At 39.3% G+C, this 27,758-nt stretch overlaps 1 long non-coding RNA gene across 4 annotated transcripts in view; it reads left to right on the forward strand.

The window, feature by feature from the left end:
* Positions 1,545-27,758, forward strand: part of LOC110401589 — an 85,121-nt gene continuing 58,907 nt past the window's right edge. For 3 of the 4 annotated variants that reach the window (XR_002440450.1, XR_002440453.1, XR_002440451.1), the window contains exon 1: positions 1,545-1,605. This is a non-coding gene — a long non-coding RNA (uncharacterized LOC110401589). Of the gene's footprint in view, positions 1,606-9,824; positions 9,904-27,758 lie in introns of all 4 variants that reach the window. The other variant, XR_002440452.1, reaches the window with a different exon arrangement.

Below are 27,758 nucleotides of genomic sequence, written 5' to 3' on the forward strand. Positions count from 1 at the left end.
TTGGTAAGCTCAAACTTATCTCCTGAACAATCAGGAGAATGACTTAGAGAGTGACGTAGTCTCCTGAATTATGTGTCCATTATGATGTTACAATGGAATGAGACAGAAAAAGTTTGAAAATTTCATAAAGGCTCTTAATTTCAATTTGTTTTGAATTGAAAAAACATGCAAACAAAACATATTCAATTTAATTCATATAAGCAATGTTAGCATTTAATTAGAATATGAGGATAAAGCAATGGGGTGTTATTTTCCAGATTTCCATCAAATTTTACTAATCTATGAGCAAGAACTCATGCCATTCACTGAATAAAATAAGGTACTAAATTTAAAATATGACCCCATGTGTATTAGTATAATTAAAGCATCAAATTTTAAAATGCAATTATCAAGTAATAGGAATGCCATGCATCTCTAACGCTAAAATTTCCTTAAAGCACATTAAAGACATGCAACACTCAGCAGATTCCTAACTACTACTTAATTACCCTTACATTTATTGCTGCAGAGTATGGAAAAGATACACATTTGCCTAACCACAAGGAACATTAAGAGATTTCCTTTTGTAGTTCTATTACAGACAGAATTTAAAAATCCTCTGTATAACTTGCTCAGCAATAAACTAATGAAAACACTTGCAAATATCAACTTTAAAACTGTCATTTGAATAATTTATTAATACTCTCATGCATGCATCTGTGTTGCTCTTATACAAAGTTCAATGGTTGAAGGTTAAAAGCTCCTTTGTTTTTGTAGTCACCAGCCTGTTGTCTTTCCAAAGAAAACTGTAAGTTGAATATATTTGTCCTTTTGACAGGATCTCCATTATAATCAGTGTTGCAGTTTTTAAATAGACAGTTTGGATTTTCCCTTTCACGTAAATACTGTGGGGCTTTGAGTTTATTGAGAGTCTAACTTTTCTGTACATATTTTTAAAGATTTTAAAAGGATTTTTATGTTAAAGAGACTTAATTCTTTTTCTTGCATTTTTTGTTCCTCACCCGTCTCTCTAATAGTCTCTAACTACATTGAAAATAAATGGAAATTCAGTGCTTCACATGTGTAGCCTTTGAAACTAGCAATAGCTACTTTTCGGCAAACAATTTAAGATGTCACTCTGGTCTGAGATTCTTTCCACTGTCAACTATTTGTATCACACAGACCAATTGTTCCATACTGTTCTGAAAGTGGAAAAGAAAATACAAGGTCTGTTCTGAAAGTAATGTCTCCTGTTTTACTATGCTGGCCCCCAACATCAGAGGCGGAGGTTGGTGATATGGCAGTAAAGGTTGAACCTTCCTGCCAATATTCCGTTACACTTTGTTGCCATGCGACAGATGGCAGCAGAGGGGCAGTCTGACAGAATGGCAATACGTATGAAGCAAACATTTGTAATTGAATTCCTTCATGCAGAATAAATGGATCCTGTTGACATCCGCTGACACTTGCTGAATGTTTATGGAGACCAAATAGTGAATGCGAGCACAGTGAGGTGCTGGGTGATGTGTTTCAGCAGTGGTGGCAGTGGGTCAATCCACTGGTGCAGATTTTCACAAATGCAGCATGCAGGTTCTCATCACTGATGAAAATGCATAGCTCATGGTGGTGAGTATTGAAAAATAGTGTTTTGTAGCAGATAATTTTCTCTATCAGATACTGTTCTTGTGCTCTATTTATTTGCTGTAGTTTCCACGAAAATAAATAGGAGGCATTACTTTTGGAGCAACCTACCTAAAATAATGTCTCCAGAACAACTGCACCTGCAAGCACCTCATGTGGTTCCTTCCCCTTTGGTCCCGCTGGGTGCATTTAAGACAATCTGTGGATGGCTTGCTTGAGTGTGTATGGTACCAGGTCAGGAGAGGTGGGACAAGAGTATCTCATGCTGCACAAGAAGCATTCTGGTTGAACACACGTGTAAGGTTTCAGGGTCCCCTTGTGCTGATGGTTGAATCTTTTTTAAAGGGAAGCATTTTGGCAATCACTGAAAGTATAACAAGTAGTTTCAGTTTCTCATATTCTCAGACTGGAAGTATCCTTATCAGTATTGTTTACAATGGAAATGTGGCCAATATTGATACGTTTAGGAACGGGTTGTAAAAGTCCTTATTTCAGGAAGACTAAAGGAAATTAAAATAATAGCAGAGAAAGAAGAAACAGAACAACAAACAAACAAAAATCCAAACAGCAACATAGAGAATTGCAAAGGAACTACATGCTAGATGAAGCAACAGAGGGACGTGAATATTGCTGAGGGGATTTTATTTATTTATTATTATTAGTATTATTATTATAGAAAAGAATAACAGTATCTGGGGAGTTTGTCATAAACCATAACTCCCTTAAACTGTTTCTTAAATCAGCTTTTTCTGCTCAGTACCCTCTCCACTTGGAATAGAGATGGGAGAGAGTAGGAGGCTGAGTTATTTCCTTCAGCACAAGACCAGAGATTCTCTGAGTTGTTGGTCTCAGCCTTTGGAGCCCTCTCAGTGCTGTCACGGAAGGGATGAGGCATTATTTTCAAGAGACAAGAGTTTCATGTCTTGCTGCCGTTTTTTCCATTATCCCTGCTTCTGTGGAGAAGATGTGTTCAAAAGCTTATGCTGGTCTAAAAGTAGTGACAGTGTTAAGGGCAGAAAGCCTGCTATGAGCATGCTGTTTCAGTGCAGACACCGTGAACTAGCGCAGTAAATGAGAGTGGAAGAAAAAATTCTCCGAAGAGCAGTCAGTAAGGAGTTCATTTTATTTTCATCTACATTCAATAGGCTGATGAGCACAATTAACAGCTGCTTCACTGAAAAGAGTTTTCACTCTGTTATTTCCTTCATCTCAGACATGGAATCGTTTGGTAATTATATTTATATGCTAACTTTCACATCATCAACCATTATTCCCATCCTTGCACAATAATGACTAAGAAATTGCAGTAAGCACAAGTCATTGTTTTTAACTCTTTCCCTGCCATGCACTTGCTTTTTATATAATTGTGGTAATTTTTCCTTGCCAGGCTGAGATGTGTATTCTGTTTTCCTAGTACAAATGAGTGTGTATGTATCTGATCTAATACATCATCCAGAAAAGCCAGATGACACATATACTGCTGTTCAGAAAATAGATTCTGCATGGAATTAACTACTAGAAAAGCAGATATCCATTATTTCCAAGAGCAGTAAGGTTGCTCTCAGCGTGGCATGAGATAACTAAAGCACTGAAATCTATCAGACTGCTGTCTGACCTTGGACAACTTGCATTGTTTCTTCTACTGCTTCTTGACTGTGTGCCTATCGCTGCACCACATCAACTCTGTGTGAAAACATTTCTGCACTTGTTTGTACAACCTCTGTTTTGCTTGGAATCTCCAGGTGACATAGATATGGCTCATTTAAAAACAAAACTGTGAAGCAGTGTGACTTCCACCTATTTCCCTCCAACTTGTACAGGACTAAATAGCTTTGCTTGATAGAAAGCGTAATCCCATGGTTTGGATTAAAATTATTTTCAGTTTCAGTAGTCACAACATTGGCAACAGGAGATATTTCTTTGGGAACTGCTGCTTCGACCTTCTCTAGCAAAAGTTGCATTAGGCCATCTTATAATCTGAAAGCAAATAGAAATAAATCTGAATTAGTCCAATCAAAATGGGCTTGTCAAATGTGGTGATATCAGGGTTCATAGATAATTTGCATGTGGATAGATATTAATGGAGTAATATCTGTGTGCTAGGAATTCACTTAGACTAGTAATCTATATTCTTCACATCCAGAAAGCAACACTCCACTTCTGGAGAGTGCAAGAGGACAGTGAGGTCTTGGCAGTATCACAGAATGGTTGAGTTTGAAAGGGAACTCTGGAGGTCATCTAGTCCAAACTCTGCTCAAGCAGAGACACTCACAGTAAGTTGCCCATGCCCATGTCCAGGCAGCTTTGGAATATGTACAAGGAGGAAACCTCAGAGCCTCTCTGGGCAATGTGTGCCAGTGCTCTGTCACACTCACAATAAGCTGCTTCCAGATGTTTAGACAAAGCCTTTTGTGTTTCAGATTTTGTCCTTTGCCTCTTGTCCTGGCACTGGGCACCACTGATAAGAGTCTGGCTTCATCTTCCTTGCCCTCTCTCTGTAGGCATTTATACACATAGATAAGATCCCCTTGAGTTTTCTGTTCTTCAGGCTGAACAGTTCTAACATGCAATGGTCTTACATCAGAAATATGCCACCACTGGGGATAGCCTTCTTTTCTCAAACCATGTCCTCATGGCATCGGACAACTGAAAAGGACTCCTGTCATCAACACCTCCACTGGCTCCAACAAAATGCTAATGAGTACGAGACTCTAACACCTTCTCCTGATTTTCTCTCTCTCTCTTTTTTTTTCCCTATTTCCTCATGCATTGTGTATTTCTTCCCTTCATTCTGCTTTTGTTTGAGAATCAGGCTATTGTAGCTAGGATTGTTTTGCAGTGCGTTAGAAAGTCTGCCATTACAAAGGCTGCTCATGCAAAGCTATAATAGTCTGACTAGTTGAGGTTTGTTAGACGTCAGCTTGACAGGTAAGAACTTGTGCTGGGAACTTGCCACTCTCTGCTAGTAAGGGAGAGAGAGTCTCAGAAACAGAAGCTGCTATATTTTTTTTTTCTTTTTTTTTCTTTTTAATCTCAATGATTCTTTTTGTTTTCCACCTTTTTGCAGCTTGCTTTGTCTTTGAGAAAGTAAGATCAAGCTATCACAGAAACAACAGTAGCAACAATAATTCCAGCTCACATCAACATCTGTTTTTCTTTGCCATCAAAAGGCCTGTTATTTCCCTTTTTAACACTCTCTGATAGATTTGCCAAACAGCATGCTTTGCGCGTTAAAACTCTGGTGGCCAAAGAGAAAAGGAATAATAGAGGCTTAAAGAAATCAAAACTCTCTTTAATTCTGTAACTTTCACCTGCTTTTCCTTCTGTTCTTTTTTTTTCATGCCCTTGTAGCTATCATATCAGTTATGAAATTATTATTCTATGAGTGTTTGCCTTATAGTTAAGAAGGCTACAGTCTTTACTCTTGGAATCTCAGACCAATGAATATTGTTCAATAACAAGATCACATTTACATTTTTTACTCTTTTGGCCCATTCCTATAGCTGAATATGACAAAGCAGAGATTGGACCCAGGTTTCCTTTATAAAAATACAACAAAGAACTCTGCAACCCAGCACAGGAAAAATGATAGAAAATAAACATTGAAATGGAAATCCTATTGTATGTAAGGGTCATTTTTTGCTACAAAACATATTGCCCCCCCTCCCTCAGCAGGACTGACATTAAAACTAATGTGAAAATAAAAAATACAGCTCTGTTGGGCTTTTGAAAATTAGTTTGGGAAAGGATAGGTGATTTTGGGAAAGGATAGGTATTTTTGGGTCCTGCTACAATAATGCAAAGCATTTCATAATTTTTATACTCTATCTCATAGTGTGTGTCCAGATCAATTTAGGCCACTAAATGAGTTTAAAAATATGGTTTCAATAGAAATCTATTGAGGCTAAAATGTCTTCTGTTTCTCTAAGCCTGTGAGAAAGACAAAAAGGGAGACTGTGGGTTTTACAGCCACTGCAAGTTCTATAATGAACAAATGAGAGTTGAAAATGACTCAACTCTGATGCTAGTGAGTAAAACAGCATCAGCACACATTTGCTACAAAGCCATGTGAGTTGGCCCCAAGTGTCCTTCATTGTATGTTTGAAGAGTCCTGGCACAGTGAAGCCCATCTGGCTGTGGCCTTTACACATGACCTCTGTCTTCAGCTAAAGTAACTTTGCCTGCCTTGGAGGTGCACCTTCTCAGGGAATGGGAGGTTATCCTGTGATTGCCTTACTATAACCAGGCTTTTTTTAAAGGTGAGACGAGGTTTTTCTGCAGAACCTGGAAGTGGTTATTTCTTATGAACATTTCACCTCATTCTGGAGTGACAGTGAGCTCATCATTTCACAGAGACACTTTATATAAATCATAAAGCAGGTTTAACTTCCTAGTAAGGAGTAATTTGCAAGAATAATACATATAGATGTTTTTAGTATTCTTTGTTCGGAGTTAGCTGGGCAGAAGTTGATAGGTGTCATTGCAGTACATGTTTGAAAATGTCACTGTTGCTGGTGATTAGGGTAAGACATGATAAAGATCTATGGCTTCCTCAGATATAGACAATTCCTTTGGAGCTGAGTGGAATAAGTGAACTATACATATATACTGAACATATGATTTCATGAGGGACTCTAGTTGCATCAGGAAAAATACAAATCCAGTGGAAGGTGAGACAGTAAGACATCCCTGGATCATTTAGGAAGCAAGTGTAACAAGCCAGAAGGAATATAGAAAAAGACAACAAAATCATTTGGAGGCTGGAGAAAAAAATTAGTTTGTTTAGTTTCCCAAGAAAAGCCAACTGGATAGCAATACAGTACCTGAAAGCCACATGAGAACAAATGCCTGTAAGTGGAAGCTAGAGAACTTTTAGTTAGAAACACACCACTGCAAGCAGTGCAACAGAGACTCCATCCATCCTAGTGAATGGATGGCTTTTGAGGGGGTGAATTCAAAGCAGATCCGAATGGTAAAGTCCCATAGGGCATGAACATTTAAGCTAGAAAACTTCACTGAAGATTGATGTCATTAGATATTGTGCAGTTCAAAATGTTCAACAGTGTGTTCATGGTCCAGAGGCACAATTACCCATTAACATCAAGTCCATCAGCATACAAATGTGATTTAAAAAACATAATAAAAAATTAAAGAAATACGTAACCTCCAGACGTCATCAAGGCCTTCTGAATAGAGTTAACACACAAGCTTGAAGTTGTATTTTTTAAAGTGATGATGACAACCTTTCAGACATTGCATCTGAGCCTTGAACAGTAACTAGCAGAATTAAAAAACACAAATCAGCATATAGTTAGCTGTCCTTTTTATGGTGTGTATTGGTAGCATTATGACTACGGAGTGACATCTAGTGGATGTGGTGCTAAATACCAGCATCTCATAGGCATGGAAAGCCTCTTGAAATATGTCAGAGATGCAATGATGGCAGAGACCACAGAACTAAAAATATTTTGTGTTGTAGCAATATGTAGATAACAAAGAAGGGAGGGAGAACTCAACTCTTCCAGAAAACTGAAACTTTAGCAGCTCTTAAATGTGTCATATTAAGGTTCTAACATAAAATCAAGGGTGGATTTCTTGACCTTTTTTGGAATCCTTATTCTAATGTAAAATAAACATACTACTTACCGCATGTTTTGCATCACCTTCTGTACTTTCATATAATCTTGTATGTATTCCCTTTGCTTGCCTCCTTACTGGGAATCAGAGTCAGTTACATAGCATCTTGTATGGAAGAGGGATTTCTGATGTGTTTTGGAGGAAAGTTTTTCTTTTTCAATGTAACATTTTAATTATACACTCAGGACAACACAATATAAACTTATCCTGGAGGTTTATTGGCTACAGCAAGTCTGGAGTTGCCATTCTAGATGCTTTACAGTCAGTTGATAACAGTATGGGTTTTTTTTTGGAGTTTGCTGGAGAAGAATATTTTAAATGCTTGCTCTGCTTAGTTCTCTTTTTGGAAACGTGTTACTGAGAAGACTACATTTGAAAAATTGAGATAGGAAGACTTCATTTTTTGAAACTGAAAGAACAAAAAATGTCAGCTGGAAGTCCTTCTGTTCTAAGGCTGTGATTTATCAGTTACCCTTTTCATGACTTTACTGCTTATTACTTGTGTAATTGCATATTCCATGGAAGTTTCACATTTGCAACAAACTCCTGACAGGGCTCCACAGTACCCTTCAATCACCTATGAAACCCCCAGTTTTAAATGTTATTTTACCAAAATTTTAAAATATAAACTCAGTATTCTGCACATCTATTGTATACAATTTATACAAGTCTCTGGATATGACAAAACAGTGCCATTCCATTGGTAAACTAAATTCAGAAATTGTTGATATGGGTTGTCAGGACAAGTGCTAGAGAGTAATGTGTTTTGATAATCCTTGAGTTCTTACAGAAAAATATGTATAGTTAGAATCTTGAGATAAAACATTTCATCTATTCTATAGGTAAGAAAAACACCAAACAGGTACAGTCTATAAATAATAGACTAAATGTAGAGGATAGAGTGCAGTGCAGTCAGTGGTTTTATAATGATTTTTGTACTTGACCATTTTTTTGTAATAAACTAGATTACAGAGATGGATGCTGCTTTCATGTATCTGTCATTCTGAGGTTTGGCATAACTATAACTTCATCTGTACCCACTAGCTGATATTACTTTTTTTCCCTTTCCCCTCACACCCTAGCCCCGTAAAAGTCCAGTAAGACGTCAGTTGCAGAGACTGAAGGTATTCCAAGATACGTCCCTACGGGAGATGCTGCTCTACATCTTGCACGCCCCCACCTTTATCTGCAGTCTCATGCTTTCTTGGCGCTGTCAGAAGGGGAAGTTGGAGCTGGAGCAGTCACTGATTCTGATCAAACCAGAGCCAGAATGGTTTAGTCTTGTGGCAGGTGGCTTGCAAAAATGTAGCCATCTGGTAGCAAAATTTCAAATAAATGTTTCACAAGCCACTGCACATTCCTACCAACGAGCAAGTTGGAGTGCAGCAGTAGTTCATCCATAATAGTCGATTAATACTGGGAAATCTATACCAGATATCCATAAGAGGGGGAGGAACAGGCTGTAGGAAGGGATTAATTTGCTTTCATATTAAAACTCTTCCTCATTCCCCAAGCTGGAAAAAAGTGATGGCCTATTTTCAAAAAAGGTTTTTATTTGATTTACTCTTGTCTTTTCATAAATCTGGACTATGTTTGCATGCAGATATACCTCTTCATAATAACTGTGTGTCTTTCAGAGTCTTCTTGTATGCATGAGTAGGCTGGGGCTAAGCTCCTATTTTTAAATAAATTAAGTTTTTAAGACTCAAGACTGCTTTCTCTGTAACAGCATGTTATGTTCAGGTTTACCAAATATATGAACTGGGTAACCTAATCTAAAATTTTTGTGTTTCAAATAAACTAATTCCACCAGGACTAAATTTACTTTTGTCACACAGTCACAAAATTTAAAATAAAAACATTCCTGATTCAGTGCTTCTTGATTATAGGCAGAAGTTTTCTTTCCATGGACATTTGCATTGTTGAATTGTGAGAAGGTCTTATGACTCAAAGTTGAGCTGCATCCCCACTGTGGGATAAATAAATGTCATGGTCTATTTTATTCAAATTACCTACAAAAATCGCTTGCTCGTGCTGCCAATTCTTAAAATTTTATCACTCATTTTTTTGATCACTTTTGTTTACGTTCAACCCACTTCTTATAAAGATGACATTTTTAATTTTCTAGGGTGTAAATTTGTGACCATTTCAGAGGAAAAGCTTGAAAATAGTTTGAGCCTCCTGGTATTCCCAATATGCAGGGCCTGTGCTTCCGATTCATCCTGGGGAGAGGCAGACAGACAACAAATGTGGCTCCTGGGTTTTGAGGGGCTTTACCTGACTCCACTGGAAACTGGCTGAGACCCAAGGCTACAGCAGAAGCCACGTAAAACTTTTGTGCTACTGCACTGCTAGCGCTGAGCAGCAGAGGGCTTCATGGGAGAGGATTTTCAAAGAGCTGAGCTCTAATGCTGTGCTTGCTGCCGTTGTAGCTGAAATCGTCTTGCAGTTTTAGAGACAAATTAAGCTTGGGAGAATGAATTTACCCTCTTGATTCAGCTATACAATGTCACTCTCTCAACTTAACTTCACATGCTATGCTTTCTTTCTCCTTTTTTTCATTCCAGCCCTCAACTACATCTGAAAAATGGCACACGTCTTAGCGACATCTCTGCAATTGTTCTTGGAGCAGAGCCTTTTCAGGAGGTAACAAGGGATGCTGTGCCTTGCAGAGCTAGGGAGCACTTCCAAGGGTGGCCCAGCCATGACCTGCAGCACTGTCAGCTCGCAGGTTTTGAATCTGTGCTGCTGCCATCAGCTGCAAGCAGAGCTGTTGCATGCAGACAGGCTGGCCTCTGCGTGAACAGTAGGAGCTTCCTGAGTACTAATAAAAAAAGCCAATAAAAACGTTGCTGCTACAAGCTGGGGTGGCTGAGTGCTAACAGCTTCATTTGAGCCTCATAAAGTGAGAACATGGAACTTGATACAAGATTAAAAACTGCAGCAAAAAGGCAAGGTATGCTTAGGGCTTGGAGCCATGTTTGTATGGAGCTGGCTCAGATCTGGAGAGCTGGAAGTGCATGACACTGTTTAGAGCTGCCCTTGCTCTGAAGAACTCTTTTTATGACCCTGATCAAGTGTATGCTACCAAACTAACAACATTAAGTTCTCAGGAACAGCCCAAGTAAAAGCAATGTGCCTGAATGAGCCTTGTTGGAAGGTTAGGATTTTGTTCTACTGCTGCTATTTTCACGACCAGTCTTGAAACTGGCTGTAATTTTTGAACATCTCCGTTCATCAGATTGGACAGGTGTGGACACAAGGGTTCTCACTCTTGGTGTTGCACACTTTTTCTCCTGCCACATGCTAATACAGGCATGCTGTCATCCCCAGAATGGAAAGGCGAGAGAAGTCCTGTTTCACAGCAATTTTATAGAAAGGGATTTTTTTATAACAGTTTTCTGAAATTGAGGTTGTTAACTTTGCAAGTACTCCAAATCTAAAAGGTTTGGGCATCTTTATTTATTTGTTTATTTAGGGATCAATATCTCATCTACTTCAAATACTATTAGACTCACACTTGCCAAAAATTTTCCACTTGAAATCCATTTTTTTCTCTGTACAAATATACAGTATTTCTACTTTCATTTATTTAGATATTGATGGTTCAGGGTTAAAATGTAAAAAAAAAAAAAAGGATTTATTTTTTTCACTGCTTCCGAGTCTACGATACCTATGGTTTTAACTTTTGTCTCAGACTGTACTTGAAACGTTAGTTGGATACTCATCCAGAGAGTGCAAATGAGTGCAAATTTGTGAAGGCAAAATTCTCTCAATAGCAAAAGTTCCTGTTTTTAGAAGTGGAAAAACCAATATCTTTCTTTTTTTTTTTTTTTTTTTTTTTTTTCCCTGCTAAGTAGAATTTGGGAAGCAAAAACAGGTGAGCAACAAAAACATTTCCACTATCTTCTAAATCCACTTTTTTCTGTGTGTATGTGAACATGTATGAGAAAACTCTCATCCTGCAAAATAACCCTTTCAGGGGAAATCCTTTTGCTGTGTCATATACTACTATCTATAAGTAAAATGGTCATCAAGATGTTTGGTTATCCAATGCTGATTTCAACAAATCTACCTTTTGTTCAAAATGTCCCATTAACAGCAACTTTACTGAAACTCAGAAATAGCATTGTGCTGCAATGTATTTAAATGCAAAATTTAAATTTCTTAAATTTCTAAATTTAATTTCTTTGTGGATATCTTGCCACACACATGAAAAAGACATATTAAGAAAAATGCTTCAAAACAAAAATGTTAGAGGGATAAAAAATCCAGTGTTGAGACTGCATCATGGCGGTACTTTCTTTATCACCAGAATCTTTACCCATATCTGTGATTCCAACAAATCATCTGTTGCTTGTGTAAGAAGGGGTCACTCTTGAAAAATAGAAAACATGATTAAACCAATATTCATGGGGGCACACAAGTTTAAATTCCTCCTCTATTTCAACCTCAGTGTCTGGAGGGAAGTCTTCTCTTTTATAGGATGGAAGGTTCTTGCAGAACTTTGATTCCAAAAGTCTAGTAAAATCCACCCCATTTACCAGCACAGGTAAATATTAAAAAGCATAAATATAATCCTCCCTGAGAAGGTCAGAAATGTTTTTCTTAGTTATTGTTAAAGAGTATTTTCTAGGGCATATATATATATGTTTTATGGTTCATTTTATCTTTCGTCTGTAGCCAAAGTGAAATCTTTCCCTTTTAGCTATGTTTTACAGCAATATAATGATCACTTTAATTTAGTGAAAGTAACAGTGAAACAAGATAGACCTATGAAACCTGGAAATGAGACACAAATAAAAGTTAACAGTGCTTATTTTATTTTGTGCGAAGAATTTAGTAACAAAGTTCTTTCATTTTTTTTTTTTCATAATGGCAACATTCAAGTACAGAAAAAAGCAACTGATCGATGAACTGAACAAACAAACAAACAAAAAAACAGAGCTATCTCTTGTTTGTTCAATGTAAAGAACTCTGTGTCTCAGAATTATGCTAGAATTACAAACCAAACAGGCTCATACTCTCAGCATTCATGGTTATTACAACAACCAGTTTGGAACTCTTTAAACATGCATGTCATAAGAACAGGAAGACTAAGAGGATTTCCAGCTGAGCCAAATCCAAGTGTCATGGTCCATAGAAGAAGAGAATTGTGAATGTGAGTTATCTCAGTGACTTCACCAGCGTTTATTCACATGCACAAAGCTGCTCACAGAAAAAGAACATTTGCACTTCTGGAGCTGCTGTTACTTCTTCCCTACAGGGGGAGTTAGAAAAAAGTTCATAACCTTAGCTGTGGCTGTACAGTGTGCCAAAAGCAAAAATGTGTTATTTGCAGACTGATCAATGATAATAAATCATAACATGAAAATCAATTGTTTCTCTGAATCAGGATTAAGAACAACAAGAATTACTTGCAAAAATACCCCAAGCAGGCAAGAAATGCTAATAGCATAAGCAGAAGAACAAATTAACATCAGGCATTATAATGTACTTTCCAGTTTCCGATGAGTGGCAAATAAAGGTACAGAAATAACACAGGAACCAGTTTTTCTGTCTCGAGTCTCTCCAGTATTTAAATTAGACTCATAAGTTAAGTTAGACATGTTATTCTATACTAGCTGGTGTTAAAATTGAATACCGTTTGCTGGTCATATGAATGTATTACCCAATTCCATTTGTGGCTTCTCCAGTGGTCATTAGTTTGCCTTAGGCATACACTGAGGGATTTTTACATAAAAGCTATTTAAAACATATACATTTTCCTATAAAATTCAACAACTGAAATAGTATTTTGAAAGTACAACCTGCCAGAATTATTTTAAGATTAACGTCCAGAAAATTTACAGGCCTTTGAGTTAAAATTACGAAGTTATAATCAATGAAAATGAGACTAGACTAGTCATTGTTTTGGGGAGAGAGTATACTTGTAAATTTAGATTTTATCAGTATACAGTGTTCTAGTATCCACTCCTACTCTCTGTGTCTCTGCTTTGATTAGCTTACTGGCAAATGGCCTGTCTTTCTGGCTTTTTTTCCATTTAAAATGGTAGACAAGAGAAAAGAATAACACATATTCCTAATGTATAGACAGTTTTGAGAGCACTTGACACTATGACTTATGACTATTCACTATTCATTGTATAAACTGTTTAGTTTTGAAAAGACTTCATATATACTTTATTTTAAAAATCCTGTGAATAAGTACTCTACTTATGTAGAAAATTACATAAGGGTATGTAGCTATTTAAAAAAATAGAGACTGCAAGGTCTAGATGGCAGTTGGTTCCCACTGAGAGCTCCAGAATGTTGCGTAAGAATGGATTGCAACAATAAAATATGATCGTGTGAAAAATCCCTAGGCAACCTCTGGTTACTAGCATGGCTTCCTCCCATGTATGTTGCTAATTTTCTGGATGATTGGGAAGGTTTAAGTACTTGTTTGTAATTAACATTTTAAAAAATAAAATCAAAGAATCATCTTACATGCTTGGTTACGTTTCCTTTCCCTTGCCTTCCCCTCATCCTTTGTTTGTTTGTTTGTTTGTTTTTGTATTATTCTAATTTTCACTTTTACTAGAGCAAAAGCCAAGTTGTGGGTTTTTTTTTTTTCCTTTTCTGGCAGTGAACATCATGAAGACTCCAGGGAATGTCTGCAGTGAGATCTTACACTGTAATTGGTATTGAGCTATTGGCAAAGACACTATTTATCTTCATCATTTATTATTCAGTGAAGTTAAACAGGTTTCAGCAATGCCAAGTCAAAGGATTTACCTGTTGTTAGAAAAAGAACACTGAGGGCAAGGAGCCCGTCTTAGAAAACCCATACCTAACCACAGGCACTCTCTTAGCCCAGGCAAAACAGTTTTAAACAGAGCTTTCTGTTTCATTTTATCCTGGTTTGTTCAGGTTTGTGTAATGACTTCATCAGCATTGTTTCTAGAGTGCAGTAAGTCACTACGCAGCTATCGCTGTGATTTTTTTTCTCTCAGTTCCCCTGTAGAAAAAAAACCATACACATCAGTATTCATTCAAGTACTTTATTTTTGAAAGTACTTGAGCTTATTTTTATTTGTTTTAAAACATACATATGATTGTGTATTTATGTGAGAGAAGGCAAGGTCAAAGATAATTGTGGCTTGCATAAACAGCACTAGATGGTGCTGTGAAGAAAACTATCTGAGCTAGGTCTCAGCAGTCTAAGATGACTGCAGAGATCTGTTTAGCTGCATTTGTAAGCTGCTCTATAAAGTAGATGGACTTTGTTGTTTAGGATTGCTCTAGTTTCGCTCCCTTAGGATTGAAAAGTGGTGAGAACCATCATCTGGTCAGTACCCAGTGAAACACTGGGAAAATGTAGATGTCATGCATAACATTTACCTCAGTCACAGATAGCCAAGGAGGTATGTGCTCAGAGGAGAACCAGGATGTAGGACTGGATTTGAAAAACTATGAAAAACTAGCGCAGAGAGTGGAACAAAGGTCTGTTGTAGCAAAAGAGATTCAGAGCACTGTTCTGAATTAATTAAGGTGTCAAGTTTTCCCTAGCCTGTGGCATCTACAATTGTTGCTGAAAGAGAGTTTGACATCAGGAGGAAAACTATTCTTCTGTCCATTATTTTTTTACATTCTTCACTTGATCATCTTATCAGATGTGATAAAGTACTTGCTAGCCTCCAGGTTTTGTCTCCTTTTGTGATTTTGCCTTTGTTCCAGACCTCATTGTAGAGCATAACCAGACGAAAAGTTCTGGAAATGCAACTGCAGATTTTACTACCATATAGGCCAATCTGCTTCTGTGGGCTGTGGTGTTGAGTGCACACTTTTCAGGCTGGAGCAGCATGGATGAATCCTGAAAACTGTCCAGTCCAATGCTTGCTTGAGATGTCCATACATCCCATTCAACCACTGTTATATTTGCAACTACCCGAGTCCTGAATTGACATCAGTAGAGTAGTTTCGCCCCAGGACAAACGGTGCATTATCCTATCATCTAAGAAATGAGGCCAGCCTCACAAAAGATCTGTGCAAAACCCTTCTGCATTATATTAGACATTTCCTGTGGCATCATTGGCTTCCTCATCACCCCTCTGTCTCAATTCATACAAAGCAAGATTCTTCTCCCTAGTTGCTTGTGTCTACTGTTGGAGCTTACATCTACGAAAAATGGATTCATGCCATTTTATTTTATGTTAGTGTTACTCTTAAACTTCAAAAAGCATCATTTATTTGACCATTTTTATGGTTTTCCCATTTATTTTTAAAACACTTCTAAACACAGAAGATATACAGAAAGGCACTTAAATGTCTGGTGAGTGGTTTTTTAAGTTAAAATGATAGTATTTTAATACTTCACATGCAATGATCTCTTTGTAAAGTTTTCATAATGTCAGAGAAGTTTATAGAGTAAATTAGTTTGACTTCACTCAGAGTGCTAACATTTATAAATCTACAGTGCTGCCTTTCTGAATATATTTACTGCTGCAGAGAGGAAGGGGGGATCAAAGGGCTCTAACACTTATTTCTGCCATCATTTCTCATCTTCAGCACAGTTTGAGTTTTGTATACATAGCAGTTTCCTGCTCCAGAGATGCCAGAAATTATCTGGATCCTGTTTATATGACATTAGAATAGGATATGGACAAACCTGCAGAAGTGTAGGTACTGCATATATTAAGTATTCATGGCCCACGTAAGTCATGAATTCAAATTCACTTGCAGATTCATTGTATGCTGTATTTTGCAGTGTGGGCACAGAAATGAAACTAGAATCTGTCTTTTCTGAATGCATTTTTCCTCCACATATTATTCTAACCTTAACAGTAACAAAGAAGAGAAATAAACAGTTTAATATTAGTGACTAAAAGCATCAAAACACGTGGAAAAAATGTCTAAATGTAAAAGATCAGCTAAGTAACAGCAACAATAATTTCTGGTTTAGCATGGTCTTGATGCCCTGAAATGCTAAATTCCCAGATCTCCAAAGTTTTGAGTTCTTAGTGTATCACAGTCACGAAATGCCAAACTCCCCAACAACTTGCCGTTTCTCCCCTCAGCGAGAAGAAAATCTACTTTTGAATTTGCTAGAAGCATTGCCTACTCCAGGGTACTGCTATTTGTAAAGCTCCACCAAACTGAATCATATAATCTCAGGAGAGCTTCATGGTTTTGACAAGATTTTGATGTGACTCCTAGAATTTCAACGCATTCCATTCCCCCTCCCCCCAAAAAAGAAAATGACCAGTAAAAAAGCCAATAATTTCCTCTCAAAATGCTTTATTTCTAAACCAGAACACCATTTTTTTCTTGGTGTGGTGTTCATAATTGTGAATATTTGGCAGTGGTAGCACCATGAAGACCACATCCTGCCTCTGCCTCAACACTTCGCTATGTGCTTGAGTGAACCACCACCACAGTAAGTTGCAGAATCACAAATGCTGTTTTTCAGGGTGTGACGGAGGTGGAGTGGAGAATTAGCTACCCCATCATGCTTGGCTTTGTGCAAAATGAAATTTTAGTTACGTAAGGATGAAAAACTGCAAAAGACTCCATGAATCAAGACTTGCAGAGGATCTTTACACCCACTGGGTTTGATACTTTCCTTAGCACAGAGCAAAAGTCTACTCAATTGTTTGCTATTGGAGCCCAGCATATCTTAAGAACAGCTGTGTGTCTACTCTTGATTTAAATACTTCCAGTGTTTGAATGAAAAGGACAAGACTGTTGGTACAACTATTACTGAATGTTAACTTATACTATTAGAAATCTATCGATGGAAGTAACCTTTAGACAGATCTCAAGTTTCACCAGGGGAGGTTTAGACTGGGCATTGGGAAGAATTTCTTCATGGAAAGGGTGATCAAGCATTGGAACAGGCTACTTAAGGAAGTGGTGGAGCTCTCATCCCTGGAGGTATTTATAAGATATGTGCATATAGCACTAAGACACATGGTTTAGTGATGGGACTCTGGAGGTCAGATTGATGATTTGACTTGGTGAACCTGAAGATCTTTTCCAACCTGAATATGATTCTATGAACAGTTTAACCTGTTTTTTTGACTCCCGGTGTTGGAGACTCCACAAATTCTCTAAGAAGGTAGCACCTAAGATGCAATTGTGGCCTGGAACCATACTAAGACCAGTGCTACAAAACAAGATTTCTGTTTTCTTTTTTGAAATCGTTTGAAGACAGTTTTCATCTGAAGCAACACAGGAAGTTTTAGACAGTTGCTTTGCTGCAGAGATTGACCAATTTCTACTGTTTACAGCCTTGCCTGTGTTGCAGCTCCCAGGCTCCATCAAATTGTCTGATTAGCCACAAATCATAGAATCATAGAATCATAGAATCATAGAATTGCTCAGGTTGGAAAAGACCCTCAAGATCATCAAGTCCAACCACAACCTAACCATACTACCCTAACTCTAACAACCCACCACTATGTCCCTGAGCACCACTTTCAAACGGGTTTCAAACACATTCAGGGATGGTGACTCAACCACCTCCCTGGGGAGCCTGTTCCAGTGCTTAACAACCCTTTCTGTAAAGAAGTTTTTCCTGATATCCAACCTAAACCTCCCCTGGCTCAACTTGAGGCCATTTCCCCTTGTCCTGTCACCTGTCACCAGTGAGAAGAGACCAACCCCGCTCTTGCTGCAATCACCTTTCAGGTATTTGAAGAGATCAATAAGGTCTCCCCTGAGCTTCCCCTTCCCCAGACTAAACCGCCTGAGTTCCTTTAGTATCTCCTTGTAGGGCATATTCTCCAAGACCTTCACAAGCCTTGTTGCCCTTCTTTGGACCTGCCCCAGCACCTCCATGTCCTCTCTGTATTGAGGTGCCCAAAACTGAACACAGTACTTGAGGTGGGGCCTCACCAATGCCAAGTACAGGGGCAGGATGACTTCCCTAGTCCTGCTCACTACACCATTCCTGATACAAGCCAGGATGCCACTGGCCTACTTGGCCACCTGGGCACACTGCTGGCTCGTATTCAGCCAACTGTCCATCAGCACGTCAAGGTCCCTTTCCATCAGGCAGCTTTCCAGCCACTCTTCTCCAAACCTATAGGGTTGCCTGGGGTTGTTGTGATCAAAGTGCAGGACCTGACGCTTGGCCCTATTCAAACTCACACAGTTTACCTTGGCCCATCAATCCAGTCTATGCAGGTCCCTCTGTAGTGCCTTTCTACCCTCTGGCAGATCAACATTCCCTCCCAACTTGGTGTTGTCTGCAAACTTACTGATGGTACACTCAATCCCCTCATCAAGATCATTGATAAAGATGTTGAATAGAAGTGGCCCCAGTACTGAGCCCTGGGGGACACCGCTCGTGACTGGCCACCAACTGGATTTAACTCCATTGACTACAACTCTTTGGGCCCGGCCATCCAGCCAGTGCTTCACGCAGCAGAGCATATGCCCATCTAAACCATGGGCAGCCAGCTTTTCCACAAGGATGCTGTGGGGGACAGAGCAAAGACTTTACTGAAGTCCAGGTAGACATCGACAACCTTACTGTCATCCACTAAGCTTGTCACCTTGTCATAGAACGAAATCAGGTTTGTCAAACAGGATCTACCATTCATAAACCCATGTTGACTGGGCCTGATCCCCTGGTTGACCTTTAACTGATCCATGATGTCTCCTGAGATTATCTGTTCCATAACCTTCCCTGGCACCAAGGTGAGACTGTTAGGTCTACAGCTACCAGGATCATCTTTCTGGCCCTTCTTGAAGATGGGAATCACATTTGCTAGTCTCCAGTTCACCAGGACATTCCTGGTTAACCAGGACTGTTGAAAGATGATGGAGAGTAGCTCGGCAACCACATCCACCAACTCCCTCAGCAGTCTAGGCTGCAATCCATCTGGACCCACGGACTTGTGAGTGTCCAGCCTTTGGAGCAGGTCCAAAACCATCCCACCCTGATTATGCAGGGCCTCTTCTGTTCCCCATCCCTATCTACCAGCTGAAGCAGCTGCGTGCCCAGGGTGCAACCAGTCTTACTATTAAAGACTGAGGCGAAGAAGGCATTAAGTACCTCAGCCTTATCCTGATCCTTGGTCACTGTGTTGCCCTCAGCGTCCAATAAAGGATGGAGATTCTCCCTAGCCCTCCTCTTACTGTTGATGTATTTATAGAAACATTTATTGTTGTTCTTCACCTTAGTGGCCAAGTTCAGTTCTAGCAGGGATTTGGCTATTCTGATTTTCTCCATGGAGATTTTTCTCCAAATGGAGAAGGAATTCTTAGCGTGTTCAGAAGCTGGGGACTTTTATGGGAATCAGTACTACTCCATTATCTACCATGCAGACTTCGTTGTTCCTCTCAAAGTCAGGAAAATGACGTTCTAAGTGATTTTAAGGCTCTATATTCTTTTACTAGAGTTAGCTGGAATAGAAATAATACAATCACTTATCAGCTAAAATTTTACTGCTGCAGGTAGCTGTTAAATAAATCCTCAATGCTTTCTCCTGATCTTCTTCTGCCTTCATAATTTCTAGCTGTACTTCTTATGCCTTCAATCAAAAGAAAACTTGTAAAAAAAATAAACAAACAGTAGATACTTGTGAAAATCAGACGTTTCAGAAAGTCACTGCACATGACTGGGGAAGTGGGAATTTCATTTTCAAACACTGATCCATGGGCAGGTTTCTGTGCAATCAGGCATTATCAGAGAGTAAAGAGGGATTTCAAGGGCTGTCTCACACAACTACATTCCTTTACTCATAGAAGTACACCAAAATCCACAAGACTATGGCATTTACAGGCATCCTACCACCTTCTGTAGTTCTGTAGATGCCAGTGTAGAAGGCAGAAGTGGACATGTTAATACTCATAAAATGGGAAACAAATGGCTTTGTAAAAGAAATTTGCAACATGTGAGGGAATAAACTGACACAATTTAAAAACTATACCAAGGTGGGATTTTGTTCCTTCCTCTTTCTAATTATCTTTTTTATTGTCTAAGTTAAATTTTAACAAGTAATTTAGTAAAGCACTGGTATTTTATTCATTACTGCATTATGATTCTATCACCAGTGCTACATTTATTATTGTTGTTATTACTATTATTATTATTATATTCCTTTATCTTCATGACCACACAATGCAGCTTCTGGAAAGTACCGGAATGCTAGCATTGCACCACTGGCAAAATTTATACATGGAACTGTGACTAATGTCTAAACTATTAATCTCTACACCATGTAACTCTTTAATATCACTTGCTTTTCTACTTTATGTTGCAATTTTATTTCTGCCCACTAATAATTTAAAACTGGTTTCTACTAACATCATTAAATGCATCCTGAATTATGCAGCTGGTGTCTGAGATCACCTGCATTCTCACTTTACTGTTTCACTGGCTCTTCTTATGACATCAACCTATTTCCAAGGAGGAAGTGTAAAACATTTACTTGTAAACTCAATTGGAATGTTCTCTAATGTAGTCAATGGAAGAAGGGGAAAAAAATGTTCATACTGCATAAAAACATTTAAAAGACTGTAGCTGGACAGTAATACAGAAGACAGAATGAAACCACTAAAATACAAGACTTAATAATACCAGAATTGGAATTTATTTTTGAAAAAGTGTTTTTCATTCTCCTGGTATCAGAAAATAGTTACCAAGCAACAACATAGATATTGGTAATGCGGGCAGATCAACTCAAAAAATATTCAAACCATTGTCATTATCAGGGGAGATATGTTATTGCTGGATTCATAACATTGGGTATCCAGACATTTTCATGTTCTACACTATGAGATAAAATCTGCTTTTCCTGAAGAAGTTGCCCTTACACTACTTCTGTTAGTTAGATTAAGCTTGCAGGTACAAGCCACCGTCTGCCATAGTTCCGCCTGTATTTTGCCTGTTTTAGCAGAGGATGCAAACCACTGAAGGGGAGATAGATGGTGAGTACATACAGCTTGTGTCAGAAAAAGAAGAGGAATAGTTTTTTTCCTGAGAATGCTTTCACAGTGATTGGCACAGGATTTCAGGAAAAGCCTTTGTGTTGAACTGTCCAGTTACTCCTCAGGAAAATAGCGAATAAGTGGATTAGATACAGAATTACCTCGTTTTACTCAGAGGCAGTCTACATTTTGGAAGAAGCAGAGTAGGTAGCAAAATTGCTAAGAGTGTGTGTTGTAACCTGACTGCAGTGTGGAAGAGAGCCATGATGCAGAGCCAGGGATTACTGTTCCCTTGCTGTGTGGCTTTGAGCAGATGCACCCAACCTGTTGCAGATTGGGTCAAATTATTGGGAAAAAATAATAGATCTTCAGTTTGGATGCGGGAAGTTCCAGAGCTTCTGAAAGCAGAGAGCTGAACTAATTGCCACCTCCAGACCTCAGAACCCTTACCTCTATTTGATATAGATGTCTTCAGTTAGAACCCAGCTGGTCAGAACAACAGACTTTCATTTCAGTACTGTAGTGAGCAACAGTGCCTAGGGAACACACTGAAGACAGACAGTGATGATAGTTCCAGCACAACCCAACCACATCGACTAGTGTGGTCCCAGTAAGTCCAGCTGAAGGAAAATCCATGGCAACTCTTCTGGAAAGGAGATATGATTCTGAAACCAATGTGTTTGTTTCCAAATTCCTCATAAAGAGGTAAAAAGAGAGACTTTGCATGTTCTTGTGAAGGAGTGCAGTTAAGTACAAATTATCTCATCAAATTCTCTTCTTGGATAAAATGGACAGTGAGGTCCTGCAAATTTTGCTTGCCTGCTTGGTCCAGTTGGGGAAATGGTTCTGAATCCACAATAGAAGGAAGATGAAGTGAGAGGAACTGAGGGAAGAGCTATACAGAATTGATAGCTGTTTGGAAGGTCTGATTTACAGCAATCATACCCAATCTTCTCAACCTGTGTGCTGAATATGTTGTTCAAAAGTGAGGGGGGGGGGGGGGGTTCTGAACAACTCTCTGCACTTCTCTGAGAAGCAAAAGGAGAGCAGTAACTTGTGGGTTTTGGAGCACCCTATTTCCAGCTGATGCATGACCCTGTAAAAGTCAGTATCTGCTGCAAATCAGAAAAGCTTAAGCTTGGGCTGAATCAGCAAGTTGCTACTAGCTGTTAGTTCTCAGCTTCTGGAGCAGGCAGCCATGAAAGTTGGGAGGAGGAGGGAGTATCTTTGTCTGCTGCATGCATTATCCTGATTCAAACACAGCAAATAAAGCAGCCGGGGCTGCTCTATTAATTTATGTAGTACAAAAGAACAGCCAGCAGGAAAGGGATATTTGCTTTCCAGCCCCTCTCACCTGTGTGGATGAAGGAAGCTGGCAAAGCCTGATACCTTTCTGTCCCACTTTTAAATTTGGGCTGAAAGAGATGCTTTGAGAACTTTTCAAAGGATAGCAACACCTTTCATTCTTAATGCAAATGCCTGTAAGGGCCACAGTTTAGATCTTCAAGGGCCCCGTGCTGTTAGCAATTAAAAGGTTCTGATAAACATGAAGGTGATCGCTTATCACAGCCATCTCTCTTCACAGGCTGCGGTAAGTGTATCCCTCTTAGAGGATGATAAACACGCTAAGCTGCTGATTACAATTTTTAAAGGCAAACCCAGTGACAGAAAAAGCCACACTGCCGATCTTATCTTGTAAAGAAGCTACATGTTGTATGTGCCTATCTGCTTATAGAGTAGATAGAAAATTATTTGTTGCAGTATTTGTATCCAATTTAATTTAAGATGAAAAATCAGTGAGGGGGTGGGAGAGGCAGGACCCGCTCCATTTACAGCACTTAAAAATAGCATGCGAAGCCAGAAACTCATATAAAACGGAGTTAGCCATCATCCACACGCAATGCATTTCCGAACAGAGGGTATTTACAGTACTTCCCAATTATGTTCAGTTCACTGCAGCAGGTGACCCCAATTTCTTTGAAAAATCTTTATAACAGTTCTTTTCAGAAAACCTGCATGGGGTGCTGAGAATAAAAGTCAAGGCCATGGAGTTACACTTACTTGGGCTTCCTTTAAATAAAAGTGTGTGTATGACATGATTGGGAAGGGAGCTGGAAGACAAAGATGTGGCACCTGCGTGCCAGCATTAAACGCTGATGGCCAGGCAAGCTGAAGATTACCAAAATGAAATTTTGAGATATCTGTTGCATTATCCACCCAGGAAGCCTACACCCTGCCTTTATTTCTATCTCTGATTGCTCCCATAGGCCTCTGGCCGTTGTGGGTTGGTGCAGCCGCATGGGGATGGTGCTGCCCTGGAGGTCCCAGTGGTGGGGAGGTTGAACCTGGTGGCTCAGCAGACCTCGCACACGGCATGGAGGCCCATGACTGTCCCAGTGGCAGTGGCCAGGCCCTATGGCTCTTATCCTGGATGTTTTAGCTCCTGCCTGGCAAGTCCATATTTGATGTGTAAACTGGTAGACTTGTGCCTCCAAGTGAGTTTTGTGGTGTGGTCCTCGATGTGGGTTGAGCTGTAACAGCGTGAGTTTTGTGCGGTCTGTGCTTGACTGGGCATTTTTTAGCTGCACATCTAAGACTGAGTTCACTGCATCTTCCTGGGATTTTTCAGTGCAATGCAATTTACAACATGACTGGTTTTAGTTAATATTTATTTTAGTGGTGTTGGCTTGGAAAGTAACACAAATGACACAAAGTAACACAGAGGATGCAAATGAAATTTGCTGATGACACCTCGAGGAGACACCAGCGTAAAGAGGATCATACTGTCATGGGGGGAGAACTGCATGACCTCAGGGGAAGGGGCAATAGAAGTGGAATTAAATTTTATAGCACTGAGTATAAATGGTCTTGAGCTTGGGGACTATTATCACTTCTTTGCTTTTTACTGGGACTTCATTAGCTAGGGATGACTGACACTGAGAAGGATTCGGGTGTACTGGTCATGGGACAACTGAAAGCCACCAGTGCTGTGAAAAGGCAATGGCGATCCAAAAATGTCTCTGACAGGGCATTTTCAGTAGAGATGAGGGAGATGTCATGCCATTTTACAAGGTACTGCTGAGACCTCATCTGCAATACTGCCTCCAATTTTAATCAGCCAGATCTAAGAAAGATGAATTAAAATGAGAGCACTTTGCAGGGAAAGGCTAGGAGGTGTCTGAAAATGGAGAAAAAAGAGGTTGAAAATGACCATGCTGGAGGAAAAAATCAAGCTGAATTGGAGTTTGTCTTATTCATTATTGCATTACTGCAGCTCGTTTTTTTTTTTTTTTTTTTTTTTTATGTTGCTTTAGCACTGGACATATAAATGCTAGATAAACAAAATACAATTTGTTTTACAACAGAGGATGTCTCCTCTATCAATTTGCAATAAAAAAAATTGTGGGTAGCTTTGAGCTGAAATGACCTATATTGGATTCTGAAGTTATAGTTCAGCCATCAGCTTGAAGTTTGTTGCAACATGGGCCTGAGAACCTAAAATTACTTCCACTGGTCCATAAATTGCTTTATGGAATTTGGAAGAGTACACAGGAATGGCTCCCAGGCCAGTAGAATTTAATGAAAATGGAAGAAAAAAATGGAAAAAAAAAAAAGAGAATTTAGGTATTTTCATAGCATCCTTAATTCATTGTTACACCTACTAGAACATATACTATTCTTATACAGCCATGAGTGTACTTCATCATCCTTGTTATGCCACCACATGCTTTCAGGCTAATTTATCCTGTTTTCACTGCTCTCCACACGAATACCACCTGCATGGCATGGCAGGCTCATGCTGTGTGACCTGAAGCTGGAACAAGGCATCTTGGTCATAAACTGAAAGCAAGCAGGAGCCAAAACTTCACAGCTGTTTTCTCTTCCACCCTTAGACATGGGTCTCTCTGGAGGCCGGGAGCTGAGGGGTGGCATGGTGCACAAGATCAGCGGTGCCCGAATCACTCTCCAGCTGCGCTGTTGTCAGTGCAGGACCTGGACCACTCGTAACAATGCCATCCATCCTTGTCCTGAGGGCACTCAGCTCCTTCAGAGATGATCTGGAGACATGTCAGTGGGTGATCACATCTTTCATTCCATTACAGCCAGAGAGCTGGAGGGGGACTGAATAGTTGTTGTTGACTCAGTGTTATTTCCTAAAATTTCCGAACATGCAATGAGGAGGGACAGCTTCTGAGGATGGTTGCACTGGTTTTCTTCTCTGCAGCTGTTCACAGGAAGAATGAATTTTACTTTTTGCTTAGAGATTTTATGCTCAATTCTAAAAACTGCTACATATCCTCTTTTTTTTTTTTTTTTTTTCCTATTTTGTATCAGGCTGTTTACAATAAGATAAGCAATGGATGTTAAATTCAAGAAAATTGTTACGTTTTCTTTGAAGCCGTTTGATTCCCCCAGGTTTACGTCTTCCCTTTCAAGCCATAAGTCTTGATCATTAGTGATCTTGTAAGATGCATTACAGTTACCTGTTCTTTTCACATATTGCCAATATACTCTGATTTAGGCAATGCAATACTGCTTAATGGAATTCCAGGGAATTCTGATGGAAAGGTTAGATGAACTAAAGTTCTGAAGTACTGTTTTATTAAATAAACAATATGGAACAAACACACTCCTAAAGGCATCTCAGGGCAGGAAGCATGCTACAGACCACGAGTTACTCTGTGCGCTGCTCTCCTCTGGCCTTTTTCCCAAAAGATCCTCAGAGTCTCTCCTTTTTCACAAAACCTAAGGTGCATCAGGTGCTTGACTCAAATGTGATTATTTTGGTTGTGGGACAGGTGTAAATGTGATCATGCATAAGAAGAACCTGTTTGTCATCTGTCCAAAATGCCTACCCAACATTACTGGATGTGTTTGGGGTGTAAGATTACCTGTATTTTTACCAGTTAACAGAGGATTTAGGGAAGATTCAGGTTGGATATTAGGAAAAATTTCTACTTAGAAAGAGTGGCAATGCACTGGCACAGGCTGCCCAGGGAGGTGGTGGAATCACCGCCCCTGGAGGCGTTTGAGAACTGTGTGGCTGTGGCACTGAGGCACGTGGTTAGGGGGCATGGTGGGGATGGGTCGGTGGTTGGACTGGGTGATCTTAATGGTCTTTTCTGACCTTAATGGTTATACGATTCTATTCTATGATATCCTATTCTACAATGGAGGATGGAGGATGGTCAGACAGTCTGCCCATATCTTCATGTGGGGCACAAGCCATGTCTTATTCAAGAGGTTACACTCCACTTGCCAAAATCAACAACATCACTGTTTGTCTGAGACAGAAAAAAGTTTCCACGCATTAGCTAGGTGATGCAAAGAAATATTTGCACTGAGCATCAGTGGGCATAAGTCTAGGAACCACCTGCTGCAACCTTTTGTAAAATATGTTTTGAGACTAAAACGCCAAATGGTATACAGATGCTAATCAGCTAAAACCATCAATATCTGTTTTCTGAGCTCAGATACAGCACAGTATCTTGGATACAGCACAAACTGACAGACAATATTATTGTCAAGCCGAGAAACTATCAGGTCATGCTTTAATTCTTCTCAGTTGTCCAGGGAGTTTATTTAATCTCCACTGCAAAGGGAGGATTCACAGATATATCTGGCTGAGGCAGAAAGGATGTTGTAAAGGCGTATTTAATGGCATGTTGTTAAGATTTTATCCTGCCTGCGTGTGAGCTTGGAATTATGGAAGGTGCAACCATTCTTTTGCCACAGCAAAGAAGACTTTTTTTAACATAGTTTGCAATCTGTAATACATAATCTTTACTGCAGATAGCATCCTGAAGATTACAGGTTTTATGTATTTCTTGGTCAATTTGAACTCCTATTTTATAGTCTGTGAAAACAGCTGTATGCACTTTTGTATGTCAGCCAAGGGTGTTTATAATGTGCAGGAGTACCTACGTTTCGTCCCATTGCTTCAGGAGTATCGGGAGTCTTTATAAAGGGTTCAAATCTGAAGCATCTCTGTATGAACCACCCTCAGATTGTCTTCTAAAACATGGTTTCCCTCTTCAGAAGTATCAAGAACTGATTAGGATTGAGAATGGTTTTGTTGTCTCTACCAGCTTTGTGCAGTTCAGACACTATCCTGGAATTGTGCTGTGAGATTTTGCAAGATTCAGCCTCAAATTGCAAAACTTGGCAACTGATATTCAGAAAAGTGCTGGTTCTTTTGGGGGTTAGCACCAATTACTCAAAAAGCAGATAGTTTTTACTAGCTAGCTTTGTAGAAAGTCCCTGCAGGAATGCTGCTAGTTCTTTTGCAGAAAAAAAAAATTGCTCTCAGTATTGAAAATGGAACCCTGTTTTGCATAGATTTGTCATCCTACACACAAATAGGATGGTCTGGTGCAATTTAAAACTTCCTAGAAGAAGGACTTTTTTTGCTGTGTTTGTTCTTTGTTATGCTGGTCCATGACAGAAGTTCATGAGCATTTCTGCCCTAACATTAAACGTATAACAAATGCAAAAACATACTTCTCTTTCTGCAGAGTTATATTCTGGCTCAACTATTTCTGCTTTCTCAAATATCCTTCACTTCTGCCACGATGCTATGT

Source organism: Numida meleagris, chromosome 1, assembly GCF_002078875.1.
Source record: "Numida meleagris isolate 19003 breed g44 Domestic line chromosome 1, NumMel1.0, whole genome shotgun sequence".
Taxonomy (NCBI): Eukaryota; Metazoa; Chordata; class Aves; order Galliformes; family Numididae; genus Numida; species Numida meleagris.